Source organism: Sorex araneus, chromosome 4 (genome assembly GCF_027595985.1).
Source record: "Sorex araneus isolate mSorAra2 chromosome 4, mSorAra2.pri, whole genome shotgun sequence".
NCBI lineage: Eukaryota > Metazoa > Chordata > Mammalia > Eulipotyphla > Soricidae > Sorex > Sorex araneus.
This window is the reverse complement of record NC_073305.1, coordinates 88,305,792-88,329,609: the sequence shown is the minus strand read 5'-3', so window position 1 is coordinate 88,329,609 and position 23,818 is coordinate 88,305,792. Positions and strand designations below refer to the sequence as shown.

The window sequence follows — 23,818 nt, the reverse complement described above, 5'->3', positions numbered from 1 at the left end:
TCCCTCCTTCCCTCCTTTCCTTCCTTCCTTCCCTCCCTCCCTCCCTCCCTCCCTCCCTCCCTTCCTTCCTTCCTTCCTTCCTTCCTTCCTTCCTTCCTTCCTTCCTTCCTTCCTTCCTTCCTTCCTTCCTTCCTTCCTTCCTTCCTTCCTTCCTTCCTTCCTCCCTCCCTCCCTCCCTCCCTCCTCCCTCCCTCCCTCCTTCCCTTCCTTCCTCCCTCCCTCCCCCCTTCCTTCCCTCCCTCCCTCCCTCCCCCCTTCCTTCCCTCCCTCCCTCCCTCCCTCCCCCCCTCCCTCCCTCCCTCCCTCCCTCCCTCCCTTCCTTCCTTCCTTCCTTCCTTCCTTCCTTCCTTCCTTCCTTCCTTCCTTCCTTCCTATCATTTTTTCTCTGTTTTTTTTCTTCTTTTCTCTTCCTCTCTGACTTTTCTTTTCTTTCTTTCTTTCTTTCTTTCTTTCTTTCTTTCTTTCTTTCTTTCTTTCTTTCTTTCTTTCTTTCTTTCTTTCTTTCTTTCTTTTTTTTTGCTTTTTGGGTCACACCCAGCAATACACAGGGGTTACTCCTGGCTCTGCACTCAGGAATTACCCCTGGCAGTGCTCAGGGGACCATATGGGATGCTGGGAATCAAACCTGGGTTGGCCGCATGCAAGGCAAACTCCCTACCCGCTGTGCTATTGCTCCAGCCCCTCTGCCTTCCTTTCTTTCTCTTTCCTTCATTTTCTTCCTTCTTCCCTCCTTTACTCTTTTCCTTCCTTTCTTTCCTTCTTTCTTTTCTCCTTTTTTTTAATTCTCACGGAACATCAATCTTCTCCAAAGGTTTGTATTCCCTCCCACAGGCACAGACCAATTCATCAGTTCAGTTCATGACACATATGAAATGGCTTAAGGACATTCCTTATACCCAGGCCTCTAGTAATGTATCAAACCATGTGGTACAAACTACAAAATTCTTCTCACCAGCCAAGATAAGGGGTTCCCATAGTTTGGACTGGAGAACAGAAGATAAGCAAAGCTACCTTTGGCTTTCTAGAGAAGTGTGAAAGTGCATTCGAAAGTTCATTTCAGAAAGGGAGCAAGCCTTGAAGAAGAGAGAAACATGAGTCAGGACCCTAGAAATAACCTCCTCAGTCCCTTCTATCTTCCTTTCTTATCACATTCACAGGTTGGTTTGTGACTAGGTTAGTTGTGACTGCCTAGGCCCCTACCATGATCCCTCAGTTTCAGACTCTGTGCTCCTCAGAGACTTGTGAGGATGGAAAGGCTTTTCCAAACTTTGGAACGGGGTCATCTTTGGAGACTGACTCCCCTGAAAATCTTGTGCAGTTCATTTCCTTAGACCTTTGTTGTTGGGGGCGGGGGCTGCGGGCCGAGGGGGGGGCAGGGAACACTTCATAGAGTAGAACAGACAGTAGATAAATGACTCTTTGGATTTGGCTCAATCAGAGCTCTAACAGTGATTGCAATATTTAAATAAGTTCTTTATAAATGACCATTATTTCACTGGGAAGTAGCCACAATCAAATGGGAAGACTTAGATTCTTTGATTATAGAGACAAAGATCTCTCTCTCCTTTCCTCCTCATCCTCACTATTTTGACATGCACCCAGAGAGGGAAGTGTCTGTGATATGGATGGGTAACTTATCTATTTTTTTATTACTTTGCTTATTGTACACATTTAGATTTCCTTTGTAGGTTCTACATTCGGAAACCTGGACACATCAATCCTGGGGTTGTTTCTACCTTTGATTAGAGAGGGACACTAAGCAGGATCCATTTTTGATGGGTCAAATCTGAAAGGGTTCTACATCAGTTCATCCATATCTCTGGTCAGGACTAAGGATAAGATCCTAAGTAAGTGTACAATAGCTGGGTGGGGGTGGTAATGTGTGTGTGAGGGGGAGAGGGGAATCATGTGAGCACAGTAGAAAAAAATTTTCATCAAAGATGAAAAACAGGGGCTGGAACGATAGCACAGCTGGTAGGGCATTTGCTTGCAGGAGGCTGACCCAGGTTCGAATCCCAGCATCCTATATGGTCCCCTGAGCACCGCCAGGTGTGATTCCTGAATGCATGAGCCAGGAGTAACCCCTGTGCATCACCGGGTGTGACCCAAAAAGCGAAAAGAAAAAAAAGATGAAAACAGTTCATGCCGTGCAGTGAACTATTACATTTTGGAAACCATGGCTCATGTCTTTCTGGTTGTAGAACAATAAGTTTGTTCAAACTGCCCTGTTCAAACTGCCCTTTTACAATACCCTTTTGGATACATTCATACCATAGCTGTGTCCTCATCTCCCTCTTTCTTGGGTCATAAGACTTGCGCTCAGGTTCCCTGTTACATCTTGTCTTTCCTCTCCTGAAGAACAAGCCTAGACAGCCCTTTCTCTGTGCATGGCCTTTACAGGTCTACCACATACTGTGTTAAACCTATTCTGGAAGCCATGAGAGTTGGCATCCATCTGGTTTCTACAAATCATCAAGGAAGGCAACCTAATAGAAGACTTTTCTTCTCACCTTTCCTTCTTTAGGTCACCTGTTCCTCTGGTTTTATAATACTGTAAACTCTTCTTAACCTACCTACTTCTAAAATACTTAGTACTATAAGCTAGACATAAATGACTAGATTCTTCCCACCAGCTATACAAAAGGCTCCCATTACATCATGGTTTGGAGATAGGAGAGCAGATATGAAGGCATGATAGAGGTTTATCTGTTCTTAATCACCATAAGAAAAAGCAAGTCCTGAGTCAAACATGGGGCTTAAAGTACCACCCCAGTTTAGTAGGCGGTACCGCATATTATCCACCCCTCAGCTCTGAGCATCACCAGGGCTAAATTTCTGAGCACAGATCTACAAATAGCCCTCTGGGATCTCTGGATATGGCCCCATTAAACAGAAAGGAAAACGCGTTGGAACATTATATTACTGAAACCCAATCATGAACAATTTTGTAATTATGCATCTCACTGTGATTCAATTAAAGAAATAAACAAATTTTAAAAAAGAGTAATCCCACTGACAATGGTCATATTGAACCCATACAATGTTCCAAACATGTGTGTGTCTTTTTTTGTTATTCTTGGTTGTGAGTTTTTTCTTTTCTTTTTTTTTTCCTTCTTGGTCACACCCATCAATGCTCAGTGATTACTCCTGGCTTTTCACTCAGAATTACTTCTGGCGGTGCTCGGGGGGGGGGGGGGGGGGGGACCATATGGGATGCTGGGAATCAAACCCAGGCCGGCCACGTGCAAGGCAAATGCCCTATCCGCTGTGCTATCGCTCCAGCCCCAGTTGTGATATTGGAAAAGAGAAAAAAAGGAAAGGAGAGGAGAGGAGGGGAGGGGAGGGGAGGGAAGGGGAGAGGAGTGGGGAGAGGAAAAGGAGGAGAGGAGAGGAGAGAAAAATTCTTACCAGGAGAGTAAACTACATTCAAACTACAATCTGTTTCCCAAGTCTTCTTCCCTAATTGTTGCAAAACCTTCCCATTTATTGCTGAATTTCAAGTTTAGAAATGTTTTATTTCACACAGTTTCGCATCTAGGTAGCCATGTAAATTCTGTATGCACAAAGAACCCTTTCCTTGATTAGTTAAGGTTTGCTGGACATTCCTGTGCACCATGTTCAGCTCTAGAGCTCTGTCTTGAACAAGCTGCTGTTTCTCCCGAGAGAGCAAAGTATCAGGATCCTTGAGAGTAACTGGTGTCTGAAGCATACTCATTTAGATCAGGCAAAGTTAACTAAATTAAGAAGTATTTGCTTTTTGGCAGATATTGTGTTCCCTGGGGCTAACTTGACTTAGAACTTGCCCTCAAAAAACTTTGATACGGTCAAAGTCCTCCAATTGGCCACATTTGAATTTTTTAATTTTTCAGTCCCAAGCTCCATCATGCTCATTCTGTTAGCTGCGCACTCTGGGCAGCCAACCTCTGAGTCCAGAATCAACTCAACTCAGACGCTTTGACTGATGAGCTGCGTTTATCCAAGAAAAAGAAAAGAAATAAATCCTTATAGAAAGAGCCAAAGAAGAGCAGAGGGCAGAAGAGAAAGGTCGGGTGTTGTTTTCCCCAGAAGCCTTTCTGACCTTCAGTTCCCTTTTTCTGGCTGTGACCCTTAGACTTCTCCTTCTAGGTGGTAGGACTAGCTCTTACATCAACACATCATCCCTTACATTGTTGAACACTGTTGCACACTGCGTCATGGGTTAGGTTCTGATACTTATTTTACAAAGTGTTAAGAATGAGCACCTTGTCTGTCTTGTTCATTGCCGTAATACTGGCTTACCTGCATGGACTGAGACACTCTTGCTTGAAGATGCATCAAAATCCTTCTAATGTCTGTAATTCATACCAGAGTTATCTTAAAAACACCCGTGAACACTCTAAAATGATTTCAGACAAATGGTTTGCATAAAGATGTTTATCTTCAGGAAAGCCTAAATTTGCTCCCCAGGAAGTTGTGAAATAGGGAAACTGTGATGTAAAGGATCAGTTTGCCTGATGTGTTTACAGAAGATGACTTGGATGACTTAGCTGGTGGCAATTCAGAATTTTCTGTCGAGATTGTTATTGAGAAGATTATTTGGAAATATTTTTAAAGTGCTGCTGACTTACATGTTTCCTTCAAAGAGTTTAAAAAAGAAAATCATTTTTAAGTTATTTGAATAAAATCAGATAAGTTAAGAACTTACAGATGAAATGGAAAGGTCAGACTTGAACAAATGGCCCTTAGATGTGAGTCATATATGTGAGAGTCAAGCTTCTGCTGAAACTGTCAATGCTGCCTAAATTGTACTAAGAATAGGTGGTGGAACCTTGCACAAACAGGTGAACACAAACAAATACACACACATACTGACACACACACACACACACACACGTAAGGCTAAAAGCCCAGGGGAAAGTATATGCAATGGACAACTTCTTTCTTGAAAAGCTGAGTTGGTTTTTGCTCATAGGAAAAAAACTCAGAAAAGACAGCTAAATGTGCTGTCTGCCTGATAAAACAAGCTAAGAGAGGAACATGGCCACCATAGGCAAAAATTGTCTACAGAGAAGTTGCAGTTGCAGTTCTCACAAGCCACCCTATCATGGACTTATAGTGTATCCACACCCTAAAGTCTGGGTCTTCTGCCTGTGTCCTGTGGCACAGCAAAAGGAAGTTCTCAGAGGCTCAGGCTGTGGACTGACAAGGAGCTAATACAAACATTTGAGTCCTGAACAGCCCAGAAATTTCTTTAGCTCTGGTCAGAAAGACAAATCAGAGGAAGAGATCAGCAAGCTTCCAACTATGAGGACTCTCTACTGTCGCTGGCTCTAGGAGGTGGCGTCCATGTACGAAGGTTAAAGAAAGGCCACTGGAAGCCACTGTCAGCCCCCTACAGTTAGCAGGGACTCAGGGCCCCAGTTTTTGCTGCTGCAAGGAACTGGATTTTGCTAACAATAGCCTGAATGGGCATGGAATAATGAGCGTTTCTAAAGAACCCACCCTGTCAACATGTCCATGATAGCATTTTGCAGCCTGGGGCAAAGAAACTAGCTCTGTGAACCCAGAACTGAGGTAATACATTTATGTGGTTGAAAGCAGATGGTTGGGATGATTTGTTTCACAGCAGTAGAAAACTAATGCCCTTGCTATTCAACTGTCAAGCCTGGGCAGAGACCCAAGAGAATCAGGACCTGCCCTGGGTTTGTAGGTGAAGGATGGTGAGATGTAAGACTGTTGAGTTCAGGGTGATCACTGGATCATTGTCATCCCGTTGCTCATCAATTTGCTCGAGCAGGCACCAGTAATGTCTTCATTGTGAGACTTGTTACTATTTTTGGCATGTAGAATACACTGTGAGGAGCTTGCCAGCCTCTGCTCAGTGGGCGAGATATTCTCTGTAGCTTGCCGGGCTCTCCAAGAGGGGTGGAGGAATCGAACCCGGGTCGGCCGCATGCAAGGCAGGGGCATATTCCGGCTTAATTCAGCTTTCAAAGCACTTGCGTGTCAGCATCCACAGGCACAGGGCATTTGTCTGTATTTAAAAGTCTGTTGGGAGGCCTGGAGGGAGAAGCCAGGTCACAGAGCCCATGCCTAGCATGTACTGGACCTTGAGTTCCACCCCAAGGACTGCGTGACACCCCCTCCTCCAGCTCCACAAGTGTGGCCCTGGTGGTTCCTTTTTTTTTTTTTTTGTCTTTTCGGGTCACATCCGGCGATTCCCAGGGGTTACTCCTGGCTCATGCACTCAAGAATTACTCCTGGCGGTGCCTGGGGGACCCTATGGATGCTGGGGATTGAACCTGGGTCAGTCACATACAAGGTAAATGCCCTACCCGCTGTATTAAAGCTTCAGCCCCCTGATGGTTCTTAAACATCAAACAGTGCCCTGAACTCAATGTAATCACCCCAAGATCTGAGCCACCAGGCCCCCTCCCAGCATGGCTTGAGGCAAGCATCACCAGAACTATAAAGATAAAGGTATGTTGGGGCTGGAGAGGTAGTAGTGGGTTTTTGCCTTATATGCAATCAATCCTACTTTAATCCCTAGGACCATATAGAGTCCTCAGTACAGAGCCAGGAGTAACTTCTGAGCAGTGCTGGATGTGGTCCAAAGACCAATCAATAAGTAATTAAATAAATATAATTTTGTTTTGCTTTGATCCATCATTTTACTCTGATTCAAATCTGGTAGGATTACTATTCCTATGGGGGCCGGAATGATAGCACAGCAGGGAGGACATTTGTCTTGTACACAGCCAACCCAGGTTCAATCCCAGGCATCCCATATGGTCCCTCAAGCACCGCCAGGAGTGATTCTTCAGTGCAGAGCCAGGGGTAACCTCTGAGCATCGCTGGGTATGACTCAAAAAAAATAAAATAAAATTACTATTCCTAATGTAGTTTCTTTCAAGCATAATTAGGCATTCTTGTGCATCCATGATTTCCCCTAAGCAGAGGTTCCCAGACCTATGCTCTACCACCACCTTTTGGGAAGCATAAAAATTTTTTTTTTTTGCTTTTCGGGTCACACCCAGTGATACACAGGGGTTACTCCTGGCTCTGCACTCAGGAATTACTCCTGGTGGTGCTGGGGGACCATATGGAATGCTGGGAATGGAACCCAGGCTGGCTGCATGCGAGGCAAATGCCCTACCTGCTGTGCTATCACTCCAGCCCCATGATAAAAATTTTTTGATGCCCATTGGTGGTGGAGAATGGGCAATGGTGGAGGGATGGGTACTCAATCATTGTATGACTGAAACGTAAGCACGAAAGTTTGTAAGTCTATAACTGTACCTCATGGTAATTCATTTAAAAATAAAAAATAAAAAAATTTAAAAAATATTTTGATGCCCCTACTTCCAACCCCCACCAGATATCTACCTTCTCTAGGAGAACAGAAGACACCCCACAGTAGCACCTGAGTTTACTACCCCTCTCCTGCCCAGCACCACTCCAGAGAGGGCATCCTTCACTTTGTGAAACATTATGGAGCATAGAAGATACTCATATTGCAATTTGGTGAATGAAAAGTTCATTATTATTTAAACCATTCTTGAGCTTTGATATGACCAGATAGAGTTACTGAGAAAGATTTCAGCTATATCCTATCAATTATTATCAGAAATCTTAAAAAATAAACTGATACCTACTTCAAAAATGTTACAGATTTTTAAAGCAACATGTATGTGTGTTATTTCTCCTCTCACTCTCTATCTCTCTCTCTCTCTCACACACACACACACAAATGCAAATGACATCCCCCTAAATTAATTTAGTAATGATTTGTTACCGATTTATAGATTCCTTCAGAGGATTTGAGATTTCGCAACTGTTTACCTTTTATTTCTTTTAAGTCTTATTAAAAGAAATAAAATTTATTTTAAATTTTGCTTAGCATGTTTTTTGCTGTTTAAGTGTCCCTAAGTTTGGGCCTTCAAAATAAGTGAATCTTTATAGAAAAAAGTATCGGTGATACTCTTTGAGCTTCTGTTGTGTCTAACAACCGCTAGATGCTGGAGATCCAAAATGACTAGACCGTGTCTCCTGGTTCCCGGGGGAGTGTGGAGATGAGAGCAGAGAGGCTGGGGAGACAGGCAAGTAAACAAATTATTGCTATATGATGCAACACGTCTAATTGCAGGGGTCTGTGCAGGCCTCAGGGGATTGATCCAGGAGCAGAAGATTCTATCTAATGGGGACAGAGCAAGGAGGCAAACTTTTGTGTTTTAAAAATGTTCAAAAATTCACCATCATCGTGTGTTGTGCACTCAGATCAAGGAGCATCATGAAGTGTATCCTTTGTCTTCCGGACTTTCCCAAGAAGTTCAGTAAGGCTTGTCGCCTAGTTGCCTTGGGAAGCAGTCTAAGGGTTCACAACCTTAGAACTTTGTACCTAGATTCAGCTTTTGGTAAACAAAAACTTTTGTTAAGAAATGGCATGGGGTGGGCCGCTGGAGCGATTGTATAGCGGGTAGGACATTTGCCTTGCACGCAACCCATCCGGATTCGATTCCCAGCATCCCATATGGTCCTCTGAGCACCACCAGGAGTAATTCCTGAGTGCAGAGCCAGGAGTAATCCCTGTGCATCGCCTGGTGTGACCCAAAAAAAGCCAAAAAAAAAAAATGGCATTTTTTAACTTCACAGAACATGTGGATTAAATTAGTTCAGATATATTTAAGCAACGGAACATGCCACAAATGAATTTTACTGCATTTCTATACTGTGTTCTCTGTTGCTACTGTCCATGGCAATTATGTAGTAAAAGAGTCTATCAATTAGAATAATAAAAATATGTGATGCTGGGGGCGCTGGAGAGATAGCACAGCGGGTAGGGCGTTTGCCTTGCACGCGGCCGACCCGGGTTCAAATCCCAGCATCCCATATGGTCCCCTGAGCACGGCCAGGGGTAATTCCTGAGTGCAAAGCCAGGAGTAGCCCCTGTGCTTGCCAGGTGTGACCCAAAAAGCAAAAAAAAAAAAAAAATGTGATGCTTTAGAGTTACACACCTTTCTTTTGAAGCTTTTTTTGCTCATCCATTCCCTCCTTAGCCATCTCATATCTTGAAAGATATGCTGGGACATGCATTATTAACCCTAGACTTGCCCAAAGTGATGAAAATGAGCTAACGGGTCCAAGATCCCTTCACAAGGCAGAATGTGGACTTGAGTTCCAATTTTACCTGAGAAAGCATTCCTTGATCCAGAGGCTCAGAGCACTGAGTAGAAACAGCCATGGGGCTAGTAATGTGAGTAGCCTTCTAGAACAGATAACGACACTTTTATTCTATTATAGTGAAGTTCATTATCTTCAATATTCAACTGGAAAAAGCCTCAAGTCTCTAAAAGTTCAAGGGAAAAAACTCTACCGGTTTGACCCGCAGCCTTTGCAAGGTCCATTGATCTCCTAGCTTCTTGTCCATTGTCAGCTCACTTTGGGGCTATACTGTTGCCACTGTTCTGCTCTGCCCTTCTAAGAGATTATCTTTCATTGTCCTCATCAGGGATTTTCCTCCCATCCCTAAGCTCAATACAAATGCCGCTCCTCCATCACCTCAGTAACCAGAAATAGGCGTCCCTCTGTTTAATTAGCAAGTAAGAACCTAGGTGTCCCAGGTCATCCGGCTGTGTCTGACTCTGTCCTGCTACTTACTAGCTAGCTCTCTGCCTTTGGTGCCTTATCTGTAAGGGGGAGGGCATAGTGATAGTGATAGTTACAGTAAATAGTCGTAATAGTGATAATAAATAGCATGGCTATTCTATTTTATTTTCTAATTATTTTATTTTACTTTTTAAAAATTGACCAAATGTTTTATTTTTTATTTTTTTATTGATAGACCCTTACAAAGCTGTTCATGATTATGCTTCAGTCATACAGTATTCTAACACCCTTCCTTCTGCCAGTGTACATTTCCCAGGACCAGTGTCCCCAGTTCCCCCCCCATCACCCCCACCCCCAGCCGCCTCCTTCCCTCCTTCTCCTTCTCCTCCACCTCCTCCTTCTCCTACTTTTCCTTCTCCTCCTCCTCCTCCTCCTCCTCCTCCTCCTCCTCCTCCTCCTCCTCCTCCTCCTCCTCCTCCTTCTCCTCCTCCTTTTTTCTCTCTCCCCCCCTCCCTTTTGGGCAGTGTGGTTTGCAATACAGATACTGAAAGGTTATCAGGTATATCTCTTTGCCTACTTTTAAGACTCAGTTCTTGTCCAGCATGATCATTTCATGATCATTTATTGTCATGCTGGTCCCTTCTCCCTTACCTATCCTCAGCCCCATGCATGGTCAGTCCAGGGAAACTAAAATGATTAGTAAGAAAATACAATCGAAGTGCACTTGAAGACACATGGCGACACCCAATACATATTAGCTAACAGACTCTAACCCAGACTTCTGCAGGGTTTTCCTCCTGGCCCAGGAGACCAATTCTCCATGGACAGAAACAGCTTCCATAACTCCCCTTGCCTAGTGCCCAGGGACACGCAGTAATCATGAGCTCTGTGAAGTTGGTCTATCATTTAACTTCTTAAAGTTCTGTTCCTAATATGTGAAAATAAGATGAAAATGAAAGGCAGTACTGTATGTTAAAGCATGTGGCACCATGATGGTCAAATAGTAAGAGATGTTTTATCCATTCTTGAGTGCTAAGAGTCTAGGAAAGTTATTTATTTATTTATTGGCAAGGTACATTTTTTTCAATTGAGTCACTGTGAGATACATAGTTACAAAGCTGTTCATGATTGGCTTTCAGTCATACAATAATCCAACACTCTTTCCTCCACCAGTGTCCATTTCCCACCACCAGTGACTACTTTTCCTCCTGTCACCACCCCCGCTAGCCTGTCTCTACAGCAGGCACTTTTCTTCTTTCTCTCTTTCTCTCTCTATCTCTCGATCTCTCTCTGTCTCTCTCTGTCTCTGTCTCTCTCTATCTCTCAATCTCTCTCTGTCTCTCTCTGTCTCTGTCTCTCTCTATCTCTCAATCTCTCTCTGTCACTCTGTCTCTGTCTCTCTCTACCTCTCTATCTCTATCTCTCTGTCTCTGTCTCTGTCTCTCTCTCTTACACACACACACACACACACACACACACACACACACACTTGCCCTCTGGGCACTATGGTCTGCAACACAGATATTGAGAGGTTATCATGTTCGTTCCTTTACCTACTTTCAGCACGCAGTACCTGTCCAGAGTGATCACTTACAATTATCTTTGTCATAGTGGTCCCTTCTCTATCCTAACTGCCTTCTCCCCCAGCACCTGAGGCAGGCTTCCAACTGTGCACTTGTCAGGAAAGCTATTTAAAAGGTTTGGATAAGACAGTCAATGCTCCTCAGACAATATTTCTGACGTAATATTGAAAGGACAGAGAAAGATTTTAGAAAGGGAAAGAACCTGGAGAGGACTGTGCGCCATAGCACAGCTGGACTGCAAGCATGAGGTGTGTTGGGTGACCAGAGTAGCAGCCGCATGTTGGGCACCTTCTCGACAGGTCTCTTTCTGAAGCCCCACAGCAATGTCATCTGTGATCTCTACTCCACAGGGAATTTGTGGCCTCACTGCAGCCAGGTGTGAGTGTGAGCCCTACCACTGAAAGGCTGTGAGCCTCAGCAAGCAACTATGTAAACCCAAAACTAATGACAACTCAAAGGTGTGTTAGCACCATGACCAAGCAGTGCAACCCAGATGTGGTGAAAGGACTCTGGTTCACTATTGAGGTTAATGAGGAAGCCTCTCTGGAAAAGTCTGAAGACTTCGAAACACATTGTGAATAGAATTTCCATACGACTTGTGATTCCACTTCCATTCATTTCCATTTGTGGGAATCCCCCAACTACACAAAATCATTCATCCCTGAAGTTCTACGTACACTTATGTTCATTGTACCACAACTTACAATACCCAAAATATGGAAACAATCCAAGCACGCAGTCACAGGTAATGGACAAAGAAGTTGTGCGATCAATATACTATTCAGCTCTGAGAAAAGATAACATTTTGCAGTTTGCTGCAACTCAGATGAAATGAAAGGGTGTCAACAGCTGAGTGAAATGAGTCAAAATAAAGATAAATACCAGATGATTTCGCCTCATAAGTGAAATTTAAAAACACAAAGAAAGTGATTAGAAAATCCCCAATGGAAACAAAGCCTAAGACAGGGTTTAGATAACTTGAGAACTGGGTGTTGGGGGGGTGTGGTTCATAAGAAAATGTTGGAAAGCTCTTGAGACACTGATGAATTGAATGGGTGATGAAGTGCAACTATAAGCTAATGACTTTATTACTTTATTTTATATTGCTTTTGCTTTCAGGCCATCCCCAGCGATGCTCAGTGGTTACTCCTGGCTCTGCACTCAGGAACTACTCCTGGTGGTGCTCAGGGACCATATGGGATGCCAAGAATCGAACCCGGATTGGCCATGTGCAGGACAAATGCCTGATGTGCTGTAGTTTCACTCTGGCCCCTGAGTTTATTACTCTTGTAAACTATGATACCCCAATTAAAAAATTTAATTAAGGCAAAAATTGTAACCCTTGTGAGCACCTCAGTGATCCACAGGAATCTATAGGGGTGCTGCCCCTAGTGAGCATGTGTGTAAGTACCATGGCTAAAATAAAAATGCCACCCGCTGATGCCAACACCACAACTGTTTTCCCACAATCACCACACCGGATGAGCAATCCCAGAGGAGTCTCACAGCCACAGGTGAGCAAATTCCACGGCTAAGCATGTGCATATGATGCTTGGTCATGTAAAGAACAATGAAGAAAGGGAAGAGGGAGAACTCAGAGATTAGAAACCCCTGTGAGGAGAGGAAGTAAGAGTTCAGACAGCAGTTGGAAGCCCAGGGCTGGGAAGACAGCAGGAAAGCTGTTGAGATGTAGTCTCTGCATGAAGCAGGAAGCCCTTGGTGCTACTACTATGAGAGGAACACCCCTCCTCCCTGAGGAAGGGGAAAGGAAGGAGGGACAGGAACAAAGAGGGGAGAAAGGAAGGGAACAAGGAAGATGAAGAGTGGTGGCAAAGGGAAGGAACAGAAGGGAGAAGTGAAGGAAGGAGAGAACCAAGAGACAGATATAGTAGAGAGAGGACAAGAGAGATTTGTGAATGATAAAGCACTAAGATGGTGGCTGACAACTGGGGTACAACAGCTCCCAGAAGGTGTGAAATTCTAAGGGAATGGTTATTTGCCCAAAAATAAAAGTTCGACTGTGATACGTCATGTGGATAGCACAGGATTATCCCATGATTTGAAGAGGAGACCCATGTCCTATTCAACTGCTGACTTCATTTAGTAGAGTGACAAACCCAAGACCCAATCATATGATCTCTGTTTACAGAAAATATTTCTTGAATTATTCTTGATGTAAGCTGAGCATCCCAGTAATGCCACTAAAATAAAGGGAAATCCTATGTTACTCTGTTGATGTTTCTTTTTATTTTCTTTCCCATCTAGAAGATTACATCTTTGCTTATCACTTGGATTACTCCAACTGAGAAAATCTCTGTGGGATAGCCATTCTTTTTTTTTTTTTGGGTCACACCTGGCAATGCACAGGGGTTACTCCTGACTCTTCACTCAGGAATCACTCCTGGCGGTGCTCAGGGGACCATATGGGATGCTGGGAATCGAACCCGGGCCGGCCGCGTGCAAGGCAAACGCCCTACCCCCTGTGCTATTGCTCCAGATGGCCATTCTCTTATGTGAACCACTCAGCCCACACGGGGGTGCTAGCGCTTGGCTACATCCGTGACTGTGTTTCCATCAACCTGAGCAATAAATATGCCATGTCATTTCATTTATTTTACGTTAGCTCTGCACAGTGGCAGTGTCCTAGCCCATGCTGTTTATCTGAAGTGCAATTATTGCTAATTGAAAACTTTTCCCATTTACTTTCCTGTCCATTTTTCTCAGTGTCATAGTGGGACCATTCTATTGCTTCTTAACTAGGATCTATTTTCTATGCAAGTTGTTTTAGGTCTGTTTAATAGCCTTCATTTGTTTAATGTTTGCAAGATGTGTTGAAACTGAGGGGTCTGTACCCCTTCCACCATTGAATTTCTTTTTTTTTCTTTTTGGGTCACACCCGGCAAGGCACAGGGGTTACCTCCTGGCTTTGCACTCAGGAATTACTCCTGGTGGTGCTCAGGGAACCATACGGGATGCTGGGAATCTAACCGGGGTAGGCCACGTGCAAGGCAAACGCCCTACCCACTGTGCTATTGCTCCAGCCCCTCATTATCACAGTTCTAACTCCTCTTCCCTAACACTTTCTCTTGCTTCCCACCTTAGCAGCCTGCAGGAACTCCTCAGACGAGTCCGCTAACCTCTAGCCCTACTTCCTTGGATTTCTAACAATCCCTACTCACTCCACCTCCAAATGTGTGCGAGGAACGTTCTGTAAGGAAGCGGGCCAACTCACACCCACAGTCACGCATGGTTTCCAGCAGAGTTACGTTCTGAGATGAGCATGCTTCCGTGGATTCACTGTTCGATGAATGCCAGAGGTTGACTGAGGTTAATCTCAGCCTTTTCTTTCAACGTAAGCAACATTCATAGCAGACAAACATTTTGTTCTGGTCACAGTCATCTTGCTGCCGAGAAGGATATGCTTCTCTTATGTCTGGTCTTCCATCCATGTCAACACAAGTGTCTCCTTCTGAGCAGAAGAGCAGAATAGGCTCTTCTTGAACTTGGTTCTCTCCTGGCTTCCCAGGAAGCCACTCCTTCCACATCGTCCACTATTAAGTCCTTGTTTGGGGCTGTTCCTATGGTAGAATGAGACATGCCTGACTGGTGAGCCATAATATTCCCCTTTCATTGTCCTCTGTCACTGAGTGTGGTCTTTTTCTGGCTTCATTGGAAGCAGATTCTGGCTGCTTAGAGGCCATGAAAACAAAACAACAGGAGATTAAATCAAACACAAAGGGAAATGATGCTATGAAGAGATCTAGTAAATACAAGTTGAGTGAGGCTATTGTGGGCATAAAATGATTGAGTGACTATGGCCTCACTAGGCTATAGAAAATTGGGGATCACCCTCTTAGAGGCATTTCATCATTCACTGAAATGCTGATATAAGGCTTATGATTATAGTCATTCATTCTATTGCGCTCATTCTATTGCATAAGAGCACAGTAAAAAAAAAAGATCAAATATTTATTTTTGAGAATGTGGTAACATTTCCAATGAGTGGACTTAATTGGAGAAGATGTAAGTGCTTAACAATGATGCCCCAGGACCTGGAGAAGTAGGTGTGTTTTAGAATACCTGCTATTGCAAGCACATGGATGTAAGTTCAGTACCCCATGCCACCATATGAGCTCAATTCTCACAGCTCTGCTCTTTGAGGTTGGCAGTTTTACTGACTTCGATCGCCGGCATTGTGAAGGATTTCTGGCCACACATCAGCCAAGTGTACATAAGGTCCACAGTAGACGGGTGTGCCCCTGATGAGCAAAATATCCAGACCCTGTATGCTTCATCGAAAGACCAGGGATCTCAGATGAGCATGTGTACAACCACGACAACCAAAGGAATGCAAAGTTCAGTAAGCACCACAGCCACACGTATGCCCACTGCGTTATATCTCTAGCGAGCACCACAGCCAGGCATGTGTGCAACCCCAGTCATCATGAAAACAACACTCACAATGAAGAATGGAAGGGGGAGAGTGAAAGAAATTTTTTAAATTTTGCTTTTCGTGCCACACCTGACAATGCACAGGGGTTACTCCTGGCTCATGCACTCAGGAATTTTTTTAATGATGCCCACACAGTCTTGATCACTCAAAGATTGAGACATTGAAATGATCCTATCATGAATTTCCTAGAGTTACTCTCCAGAGGACTTCAGTCCCCTTTCTGCCAAGATAATCCAGGAATCTTGTGTAAGCACAAGGATTTAAATTTTGCACTGTGAAAAGGGCATAAGTATCACTGGTTTCAGTGGAGAAAGACCTGTGATGGGGACTATTGCCCAAGACTATTCATACTCTTACCTCCTGGTCTCATTATCCTCATGACCTTGGGCAAGTTTTACTTATCAAAGAGGCTGTAAAGTGAGGATTAAAAAGACCTTGGGCTCTCCGCTGCTGCACGACCATGGCCCCGGAGGCCAGCTAAACTATTTTGGGCACCAGCAGCTTCTTGCAGAAATATCTCTAGACTATGAACTGAGCCCCGGCCACCATCTTATGACAACCACAAAAGGGAGGTACGAGATTGCAGTGATGCAATTTCTGGCAGAAATTTCCCTGAACTTAGTTACTAAAATACAGAAATCCAAAACCTCATATCTCTTCATTGTCAACAATGGAAAACAAATTATCAAATGCTTCCTTTTCAACACGTCAGACTTGGGGCGGGCAGGGGGGGGATTCCAAACAATAATAGTGAGTTTTTTGTTTAAATATTGAATGTAATTGGGGCTGGAGTGATAGCACAGCAGGTAGGGCATTTGCCTTGCATGCAGCCGACCCAGGTTCAATTTTCAGCATCCCATATGGTCCCCCAGCACCGCCAGGGGTAATTCCTGAGTGTAGAGCCAGGAGTAACCCCTGTGCATCGCTGGGTGTGACCCGAAAAGCAAAAAAAAAAAATGAATGTAATCAAAGTAAAGATAAAAATAAAGTGAAATTTATCAGCTACACAGGCGGGGGGTGGGGCAGGGATTGGGGGGAGGTATACCAGGTATACCGGAGTTCCTGGTGTTGGAATATGTGCACCGGTGAAGGGATGAGTGTTTGAGCATTGTATAACTGAGACTTAAGCCTGAAAGCTTTGTAACTTTCCACATGGTGATTCAACAAAAAAAAATTTAAAAATAAAAGACCTTAGGCTGTTAGGGCAAAGAATTATCTCCTGTCAAACACCTATAGAAGTGTTTGACACAGAATAATCACTCAGTAAATATCAGCTATTACAATTCTTCCAGGGACTCTCCAGCAGGTCAGATGTCTACAACAGCCTATATCTATGCCCAGTTCTGCACCACCAAGCAACAGGCCTCCCTTACACCCACATTCTCCAATGCAGATGAAGTCAGAGGGGAAATGCCTAAATAAAAACAAAGACATGGGAGAATTCTCCTTGACAAGCACAGACATAGGTAAAAGGAGTCATGTGAATACTAGCCATATAACCCAACTGTTTAGTTTAGACAATAAAGTGCTTTGTTCTGTTTCTCAGTCCCCATTCTATACAATACAATAGCTGACTTATCGTGCCTTTTCAGTCGGACTATCAGTTGCTGAAGGTTTGCCCAACAGCCCTTGGCACAGGCTTTCTCCCACTACAGAAAGGAGGTGGGAGGAGACCTCCAGGCAGGGTTAAAGTGAATTTTTTTAATTAGAAGTACCAGATTATCTGAATGATAGATAAATCAGTGACAAGACAAGGAACAAGAAGCAGAGGGAAGGAATGAGGAGGCAGTGAAAGTGAGGTACTATGGACACCAGGACCATAAGCCAACAGTATCATAAGCATGTGACTCAAACTATAATAAGTAAATTGTAGAAAGGAATTTGCTAAGGAGGTGGATTGAGGAGAGGAGGGGTAGGGAACCTTGGGTGGAGGGATACTGACACTGATGGGTTTGGAGTAGGTTCATTGAATGCTGGAGGGAAATGTTATTAAAAGCTTTATAAATCACAGTGTCTAGTAGTACTGTGGCACTGTCGTCTCGTTGTTCATTGATTTGCTCGAGCAGGCACCAATAACTAGTCTCCATTGTGAGACTTGTTGTTCCTGTTTTGGGCATATTGAATACGCCAGGGGTAGCTTCCTAGGCTCTGCCATGTGGGCGGGATACTCTCGGTAGCTTGCCAGGCTCTCCGAGAGGGAGGGAGGAATCAAACCTGGGTCGGTTGCGTGCAAGGCAAATGACCTACCCGCTGTGCTATCACTCCAGACCTCAATGCTACAATGGTAGTGCATATGACTCCACAGTGCCTAAATAAAATAAATAATCACTGTCACTGTCATCCCGTTGTTCATAAATTTGCTGGAGCGGGCACCAGTAACGTCTCCATCGTGAGACCTGTAACTGTTTTTGGCATATAGAATATGCCACAGATAGCTTGCCAGGCTCTACTGTGCAGGTGAGATACTCTCGGTAGCTTGCCGGGCTCTCCACTCTGACAGGGGTGGAAGAATCAAACCCGGGTCAGCCTCGTGGAAGGCAAATGCCCTACCCGCTGTGCTATCACTCCAGCCAGATACCACTTAGGTTGAGAGATAGTACAGAGGGTAAGGTATTTGTCTTGCACACAACTTACCCAGGTTAGATACATGGCACTCCATATGGTCCTCTGAGCCTGCCATTAGTGATTCTCTGAGCACAGAACCAGGAGTAAGCCCAGAGTATTGCTGGATATGGTCTCAAAACAACAAAAACGTATAGACTTCTAGGTATAAAATAAATAACTCACGTAAAATAATGTACAGCATGGTGATTCTAATAAATGAGTCAATTCTGCATTGTATATTTAAAAATTCTTTTTTGTGACGCTACTAAGGCCTTTTATCTGCCTCGCTCTATACATTTTTTTGAAAGTGCACTTGACGCCTCCAAATATTGTTAATCAATAATCTTATCTCTTTTAAGGTGAAATCTTATCTCACCTTAAAAATAAATTTAGAACCTTAATAAGGCCAAAAATAAAGGAAAGGAACTTCAGCATATGCTGCCAGGATCAGTAAATTTGTTTCATTATTGAGGATTCTAAACAATAGGGGAAAGGCTATTTATGTGAGCAAAAGCATTTGAGTCATTATTTAATTTTCTTTTCCTTTGGGAAGCACACCCAGTGGGTCTCTGGGACACCCCTTGCCTCTGTGCTCAGGTGTCTCAGGGCTCAAAGGACCATATGATGCCAAAGATCAAACCCAAAACTCTAGCATTTAAAGTATGTGCTCAGCTCATTGAACGTTCTCTCTGACCCTGAGTCTTTTAATATCAGCCTTTGATGTCAGTCCCATAAAATGTCATTGTTTTTTTTTTCGGGGGGGGGGTGGCAATGGGGGGACTGCCATAACATAGTCCCACAAGTTAGGCATCATAAAACAATAGAAATGCACTGTCTTCACAGTTCTAGGGTCTCCAAGTATGAATCAAGGTGCCACAGAGGGGAGTTCCTTGAGGGGGTCTCTGACGGAGAGTCTGTGTGCTACTGAATGTCACCAGCCATCCATGTTGTAATTAACATGTTAATCCTTCCATCTCTGCTCCCATCATGTGGGGTCTCCTTCCTGCATCTCTGTTCTCACAGGCATTTCTGTGTTAGGGGTCTCTGTCTGAACTGCTCTCGGAATTGCTCTCTTCTTATAAATTCACAATTCATGTTACATTAGGGCTGGTTGTATTGACCTTAGCTTCAGATGATAGTACATGCAGAGACCTCATTTCCAAATCATGTGACAATTGTAGTTACTGGAAGTTAGGATTTCAATATACATCTTGGGAAGACACATTTCAACAAATAATAGCAGCAAGTTTGCTAACTATGAAAAAAGAAACTAGAGTTAATCAAGATCTGCTCATTGGCCTGAGAATCTTCTTTTCTTAGGTAAGGAGGGCAAACATGTATAACCTTTGGACTTGGTTTTGGTTGAAATAACTCCATCCTAGATTTTGCTTCAGTGCCGTTTTGGTATCTTTAAACATTTTAGAAGAAATAATATTTTTAGCTTTTCTTTAAATTTACTAACTCATTATATGACTAACTCAACTTAAGAAAACCAAAATGATAAAAACTGTTTAGTTGGCCATTGAAGTTTAGTTGCCATACAAGTGGGATGAGAAAGAATAGAGGCTATCTAAGAGCAGTTATTCAGCTCTCTTCTCTCTTCTCTCTGTCTTTCTCTTCTCTCTTCTCTTCTCTCTCCTCTCTTCTCCTCTCTCTCTCCCCACTCCCACTACGTGTCTTTGTGTGTGTGTGTGTGTGTGTGTGTGTGTGTGTGTGTAGCTGAGGATAGAAACCAAGGCCTCACACATGCTAGGCATGAACTTTATTGCAAAATCACATCCCCAGTTCAAGATGTTAATCAGCCCTTAATAGAAGGTCTTTATGTGAAAAGAAGAAAAAAGAAGAAAACCCTTCTCCCCATGATAGGAGAAAATAGCAAATGGGAGCAGCATTTTAAACAAAGCTAAAAATCACACATTCTAGCCCCTTCTTTTCAGGGGAGTGGAGGGGCACACCCAGCAACACTGAGAGGTCACTCCTGGCTTTGCACTCGGGAATTACTCCCAGTGTTCAGGACCATATGGAATGCTGGGGATTGAACCCTGATCAGCTGCTTGGACGGCAAACACTCTATCCACTGCACTATTGCTCCAGCTTCACATTATAACCCCTTTCATATGTCAAAAACAGACAAGAAGTTTGGTGTAAGACTTTTAGCTCCAAAATTACAAATGTAAGCTAAACGTAACTCATTTTGCCATGGCCCTCCTATTCCCCCTTTCTTTAGGAAAGGAACATTAAAAACAAAAAGAAATTGCTCATGGAGATTATGATATGCAATTGTTTGTCTCTTTATTGTCATATATCGTCACTACCGTCCATGAGGTAAATCCATTTGATGACTGCTTTGTGAATAAAATTTTACCAGCACACAAACACACATACATTTTTTATTGTCTATTGCTATTTCTCACTACAAAGAAAAAGCTGAGTGTTGTTGTCAGAAAGCCTAAATAATTTACCATCTATCTCTTAACATGAAAAAGTGTGCCAACCGCTTATATATATTGCTACATAAGGAATTAGAAATAAACAAATACCACAAGACACCAAACACCCTACACACAGATTACAAGTAATAACTTGCAATGAATCTCTCAGCATTACCATTTCTTTAACAAGCCTGTAAACTTTGTGGCAAAAGCTTGGCAAAAGTGCCTATTTGTACAAACAATTCAGTTAGATAACTGAAAAGACTAGTAAGGGGAAAAAATGCCAAAAGTCAGGACTATTTAGAAAAGACAGAAAGACAGATACTAGCATTACCTAAAGTTGGGGCTTAAAAAGTTCTCTTCTTAGCGGCTGGAGCGATAGCACAGCGGGTAGGGTGTTTGTCTTGCACGTGGCTGACTCGGGTTGGATTCCCCCTTCCCTCTCAGAGAGCCCGGCAAGCTACCAAGAGTATCTCGCCCGCACGGCAGAGCCTGGCAAGCTACCTGTGGCGTATTTGATATGCCAAAAACAGTAACATGAAGTCTCACAACGGAGACGTTACTGTGCCCGTTCAAGCAAATCAATGAACAATGTGACGACTGTGCTGTGCTACTGCTACTATATTTATAAAGTTGTTCACAATAATTTATTACATTTAATATTCCAACACCAATCCCACTACCATTGCACCTTCCCACCACCACATTTCAAATGTTTCCGTCCAGACCCCCAAAACCTGCCCCCAAAGAAGGTCTAAATAATTTATTTTGTATTGCTCATTATAAATAACAGGACCCATTTTCTTTTTTTTTAATTTATTTTATTGAATCACCAAGTGGAAAGTTACAAAGTTCTCAGGTCTATATCTCAGTTATACAATGCTCAAACACCCATCCCTTCACCAGTGCCCATATTCCACCACCAATAAAAACAAAAACAAAACAAAAACAAAAACAAAAACAAAACAGTATACATCCCACCCCTCACCCCCCAAACCCCCCACCCCGTGCGTGACTGATAATTTCACTTCCTTTTCTCTTTACCTTGATTACATTCCATATTTCAACACAAAACTCACTATTGTTGTTGGAGTTTCAAAACAGACTCACTATTTTTGTTGGAATTTATCCCCCAAGAATACGGCGCTATTGACAAGGAAATATTTGATAATAAGTTTTCCACTGATGAGAATGAGGAGATAAAAAGATAGTACAGTGGGTAGGGTGCTTGCCTTGAACAAGCAGGGTTCAATCCCCAGTACTATGTGTGATCCTTAAGTTTCTCCATAAGTGATCCCTGAGCTCAGAGCCAGGAATAGGTCCTGAGTCCTGCCAGGTGTGAGCCAAAAATCAAAACATTAAAAGGAGGCCAGAGCAATAATACAGTGAGTGGGGCACTTGCCCTCACACAGCTGATCTGGGTCCCCAGAACACTGCCAGGAGTGACCCTTAGTGATCCCTGAACTCACGGCAAGAAGTAAGCCCTGAAAAAGTAAGTATGGCAGAAAAAAAATTAATTATTTACCCAAAATACTAACAAAGAGATGGATACTAAGAGTCAGTTATACTGGGTCCAGAGAGATAGTACAACTGGTAGGGTGTTTGCCTTGCACACGGTCAACCGAGATTTGATCTTGGACACCCCATATGGTGCCCCGAGCACCAGCAGGAGACATCCCTGAACATAAAGCCAGGAATAAGCCCTGAGCACTGCCGTGTGTGCCTTTTCCCTCCAAAAAAGAGTATATTTATTCAGCACAATTGCTGTCCTTCTTAGACAAAGCCATTCTTTCATGGGTGGCCAAATTAGCCACGATTATGATCATGGCTAATTTGCTCTTTATTTTCTTTCACTTTTGCTGTTGTTATTGTTGGGATGGGCTGGAGTGATAGGGTGTTTGCCTTGCACACACCGACCAGGGTTCGATTCCTTCACCCCTCTCGGACAGCCCAGCAAGCTACCGAGAGTATCTTGCCCGCACAGCAGAGCCTGGCAAGCTACCCATGGCATATTCAATATGCCAAAAACAGTAACAACAAGTCTCACAATGAAGAGACGTTACTGGTGCCCGCTCGAGCAAATCGACAAGCAACGGGATGACAGTGATAGTGACAGTGATTGTTGGGATGGGGGGAGGGTTTAAGGGTGGAGGAGGAGTGGTGACACTGGGCTACTTTCTATGGTGCTCAAAGCTTAATCCTGTGCTCAGGGATCATTCTAGTATTACTAGAGTGATCATACATGGTGCCAGGAATTTGAGCTGGAGGGGGCTACATGCAAGTCAACTGCCTTACCCTCTCTGGACCCACTGCCGCTCATTTCTTCTGCTCTCTCTACTACTGATTTCTGTCTGTCAAGTTTTTCAATAAACTGATTCCAAAAGTCAGGGCTATAGAAAAAAGTTTGATAGAAATCAAGAAGAAGAGGTGCTGTATTTCCAGCAATATCAATATGAGGCCTAACACAGAATATTTGGGGCCAACACATGCTATCCTGTTTGTGACTGCCTGTCAGCTGTCTGCCCCCAGGAGAAATGGGGAATGGATAATCATCAATGGCCCTCTAGGAATCAAAACAATAGGTTGGCAGATACTGGAAAATTTCATAATAGGCATAAGATCATTTTTTATCTTTAGATTCAGGTCTCTTATAAAGGAGTTGGAGCTGGAGATGAGCCCATACCAAAGTGCTGGTAAAGAGCCTTCCAGAAACATTGCATTCAGCAAAAAAAAAAACCAGTGTTTTTTTTTCCTGTTATGTGAAGTTTTTAGGGGATTCTAAAAAACAGTGCCTTTGCTTACTACAGTAACCTCACAGATAGGACTGTATCTAACCTTAACAATAGCTCTGTGACTAATTTGAGGTCATTATTACCATTCCCATTCTCATATGCTGAAACTAAGATGCAGAAACCTCTTATCAAAATCTGAAAGGGGTCAATATGTGGAGACCAAGATGAGTCCTAATATCTGGGAATGTATCCCAAGGGTGCAAAAAAGCACAGTAGAAATGACATCCGCACCTGTATGTTCATTGCATCACTGTTCGCAATAGCCAGAACCTGGAAACAACCCCAGTGCCAGAGAACAGAGGACTGGTTAAAGAAACTTTGTTACATCTACACAATCAAATACTATGCAGTTGTTAGGAAAGATGATGC

At 43.4% G+C, this 23,818-nt stretch overlaps 1 protein-coding gene across 1 annotated transcript in view; it reads left to right on the top strand.

The window, feature by feature from the left end:
• KLHL31 (kelch like family member 31) overlaps positions 1–11,588 on the top strand; it is a 30,346-nt gene extending 18,758 nt beyond the window's left edge. The window contains exon 4 of the mRNA XM_004605864.2: positions 11,519–11,588. The gene's annotated coding sequence lies outside the window, so the exon portion shown is untranslated. The remainder of the gene's footprint in view (positions 1–11,518) is intronic.
• The last annotated feature ends 12,230 nt before the right edge of the window (positions 11,589–23,818 follow it).